We start from the raw sequence: 4,660 nt of genomic DNA on the forward strand, positions 1-4,660 counted from the left end.
AATTTGCTGTTTTACCAGTTTTTAAGTCAAAGTTACGAAGTACAGGTATATAAACAATCTGCTGTGATGCCGTGCAGACGGTTCCTCATAGCTGCACTGTGATGTTCGCTGCTTATGTGTCGGGAATTTTGTAATATATTTTCACATGAATTTTATGCTAAAAAAGTTGGTTTTCTTATCCTTTTTTACAGAGTTTCATATGCCCACTTTACCAGGTGTATCTTGTCTCTGTTAAACAGTGTGGCATACACATGGTAGCATCTGTTGACCACAGTCCATCGTACCCTCCCAAACTTTATGCAGGGTGTTGTCTTTACAGATACACGAAACCTATGGATTTAAATTGCTAAGGTCTTTCAAGGTCAGTGTGACCCATTATTGGCATGTTATACTGTATGTCATTCATGTTACTTGTGTTGGAATATAAGTTTGCACACCTGTTTATGTACAAGTAAGATGTATATTTTGGGAATATGAATTATGTAGCTTTGGGGAGCTAATGAAATCCTTGATGTCTGAGACTAAGATATGGATGGCTAGGAGGAAACCTAAGTTGAATGACAGCAAAACCAAGATTATCATCATCCAGGAAAATAGGAGGGGAGACAGCACATGATTTGGGCTCATTTTAAACTTTGGGAAAGTACAACTCTGTCCTGTCGAATCTGTTAGTAATCTTGGAGTGTACTTTTGACTCAAAACTGAATTTTAAAGAGCATATAAATTCAGCAGTTAAGAGTTGCAACTTTCATATTCGAAATCTTTATGATGTTAAGTGTTTTGGATAGACTGTTTTGAGACACTATTACATTAACTTATTTTGTCTCAGATTGACTACTGTAATGTAACTTTATGGGTCTGCCTACCTTATTATCTACTGCATTAAAGAGAGTTGCCAGGCTTATTTTTGATCTCCCACTACCCAATTCTTGATCGAATTACATTGGCTTCCAATTAAAGCTAGGATAGAGTTCAAACTGTCTAATAACTTTTAAGACACTAATGTTTGGTGAGCATAAGTATTTGGCCAACTTACTGATTCCACTGACTACACATTCTGAAATAATCTTGCGTAATAGAGATGATCCTTTACGCCTTGAGAAGCCTAGAGCAGTATGGGAATGTTCTTTTGTTGTCTGATCCTTTTTCTATGCAGCAATCAGATACACTCAGTTGTCTGCATCCATGAAGCAGCTGACTTCTGTGGAGGCCTTTAAGAAACAACTTAAGACCTTTCTTCTTTTTTTTTCGTTTTTTTTTTGAAAGCTTATGATCTTGAAAAGGGTACAGTGATGGAGAATTATGGGGTTTAGAAAGTATGAAAACTTGGGGGTATATGGATGATAGAAGTCGAACTCACTTTTTGTGGGGTCTTTTATTATAGTACAGTATTTTTTTATTCTCAAGTCTTTGAGTTTGTATTGTTAAGAGCACTAGTGAATTCTTTAGGAGAAATGACACTTTGAGAAACAAAAGACTGGCTATTATAATTATTATTATTTAGAAGACTTGAAATTTTGTGTACATGTCCAGTACATGTAGTTGTGAAAGGAGAGTTGATATACACATGAAAAATATGGAAGTGAATCATTCTGTAATGTATATGAAATGCGCTCACTTTCATTGTGCTAGATATTCTTTCTCTCTCTCTCTCTCAGAAAAGCTGTATAGTGGCAGGCAGCATATTAGGGATGGCTATACCTCTTGGTGACGAATACAGTAAGATACAGGTAAAAAACCCTTTAGAAACAAGCTTAAAGCACTTACAAGTAGCAACAACGTTGATGCAGTAATTAACGGGGGAATCTACTACCTCTTTATGGGCACCATATAATCTCACATTTTACTAGTAGTAACAACTGTCTTGTTAGGGTACTGTAATTACTGTCTTCTTAACTATTGAAGACCAATTAGAGGCTTGGCAGTAATGGTGAGGGTGGAAGGGACGTGGAACAGTAATAAAAAACACCCTGAGTGGAGACATGCCTGGAGTTAGATAATCAAGAAATAAGGTCAAAGCCCTATAAAGGACCTGAATGAGTGCTTTATCAATACTGTAGGGTAAGGATAAATGCCCAGGAGCCCTCTTCGAGGGGTATTATAAAGGTAGGTAGTAGGCAGCCATCAAACAGGGAGGTACTATCGCCTGGGAAGATACTGGAAGCAAAATGTGTTGTCTAGTGGTAGACCCTGCTGCCATATGGCATCACGAAAATTTTGACCAAGTCCCAGGTTGCTGATCTGCCTTTCTGCATCATTTACACACAATTGCAGGGTCTCAATTGTTTCTCTTACTTGACAACGCAACGTACATATAGCGTTTCTCACTTTTTCTTCATTTTTGTATTTCTTTAGAGTTCTTTATTATTATTATTTTTTACAGTTTTATTATTATTGTTATCAATATTATTTTATTTTACTGTTTTTTTATAAATTTTATTTATACTTTGAATAATTATTAAAATTTCGCCCCACAGGTCCCGATGTGAGTCAGTGACCCGTGCCCGGGTGGGCTAATCCCCAAATATATATATATATATATATATATATATATATATATATATATATATATATATATATATAGAGAGAGAGAGAGAGAGAGAGAGAGAGAGAGAGAGAGAGAGAGAGAGAGAGAGCCGACACCAGAAGGAGTTGTTCATTTTCCACATCTGTTCTTTGAATGATAGTAATAAAAACGATACCACAATTTTTTATTTTAATTATAATTCTGTTTTCTATACGATCATAAAATCGCTTGTAGTGGACAGGATATGAAGAATGAATGAAATTGCAAGGTAAACACGGCAAAAAACTGATTATATGACACTAATATGGTGTTTATATGGTTTGTATGCGAAAAAATTATTTATTTACCGTACAGTATTCTGAAAAATCTGCCTTGTCGGCGGGTGGTTTCGTCCGCTGTTCCCTCTTCCCAACACTGGGGCAGCTTGGTCCCAGTTTACTCTCACGTCCCCCCCTCCCCCTCACAAAAAAGTAAAATTACACCATGACGCTTCAAGAAAGTTGCTTTCACTGGTACTAAATATCAAAGTAAATTCTTTATGTTTAATATACCGGGAGGCAGCTAGGAAGTTAGATAAAGTTATAAGTAGTTTTCTTTGGTTAGGTCAGTTACTATTGGGTTCTGTGCATTGTCGTGTCGTTTTTATTATAATATCATGCAAAGAACATCTTTGAAAAAATGAACAAAACCGAACAACTGGTGTTAGCTGTCTGCTCCACCCTTACCTTGAAAAATTAGTGATGATAAATTATTGTATCAAACACATCCTGCCTAAATGTTAAACATTGCTGTATATGAATAAAGGCATCACGGAGAAGTTTACAAACTGTGGGAGGAGTGGACTTGCACGCAGGTATGAATACTTATCAAAATGTGTTTGTGAATATGTACTGTGTATGTGTGTTTATATATGTTTGCACAACTCTGCATGTGTTATCTGTATGTGTGTGTATGGTATTTGTGCAGTGCCATAGATCATGTATGATATTTGTTTGTTGTTACATATGTAAACGGTTTTTTTGTATTTAAGAAATTGAGTGTGGAGGCGTTGGTGTTTGTGTTTTTTTTTTTTATGTGTTTATGTATGTGTGAGCGGTCAGTAGTTGTGTGGGTGCGAAAGTCAGACGGTAGTGGACCATGGCACGGCACAGGGTGGTGAGTGGTATTGGTAATGTAATGGATTCAGTTTCAGTCGTGCCAGGCTGACTGGGCTGAGCGGACCATCTAAACAGGCTTCTCTTCCTCAGTCCACTTTTCCTTCCCCCTTCAGCGATAGCAAACTTCTGACGGAAAGATCCTGTAGGAAATTATAGGAAGCTCATTTAACCATTTGTGCTGCGGTATACTGTAGTAACGATACTCGGGAAGTTTTCAGTCTGCCTGACAATAGACAAGAAAAAGTTGGTGGAAATTTTTCAGTTCTTGGTGAACCGAGAGTAACGTCTATTAATTTTGTTAAGAAAATGGGTAAAGGTTGACACTTAACTGAAATATTTGTACACTATACAGAGGGCAGTAACAAAAATGACCGAAGAGTGTAATATTATAATAAAAAGAGCGATCAATTCGAATCTCTGAAAGGAAATAATTTTTAATTATTGATGGACAGTGTGTAATTACTGACCTTAGGTTTTTTTAAAGCGCATTATTAACATTATAACGTCAACGACCTTAGAAAATATATTTATCGAACAAGAAGTTTTAAGGCTGCGGAATTAAGTAAACAAATAGAACTGAATTAAATACCAAATTAAAAAGGTGTTATTGAGATTGGAACTCCAAAATAAGCGTCAACAAACAAAGAAAACCGTTAAACAAATTGCTGACAGATGTAATATTGAATCGTGGTGGAAATAATTTTTATTTTTGACAGATGATGTATACGTTTGTTCGGAAATAACAAACGAGTCTTCAGAAACCGTTTGAAATTTAACTAACGTTGAAACAAAACTTTTGAAAGACAAAGTTATGACAAAAAAGGAAACTAGGGTTAATGTTGAATGCTTGATGTGGCAAATAGAAAGAAAGGATTGGTAATAAACGAAAAATACAGTAAAAGAAACAAGACCTGAGAACCATTCACGTTAGCATCGAATCAGTGAGTAACTCCAAACTACTGACGGATAATGTTTT

The sequence above is a fragment of the Homarus americanus genome, unplaced genomic scaffold (assembly GCF_018991925.1).
Source record: "Homarus americanus isolate GMGI-L3 unplaced genomic scaffold, GMGI_Hamer_2.0 scaffold32929, whole genome shotgun sequence".
NCBI classification, from domain to species: Eukaryota; Metazoa; Arthropoda; class Malacostraca; order Decapoda; family Nephropidae; genus Homarus; species Homarus americanus.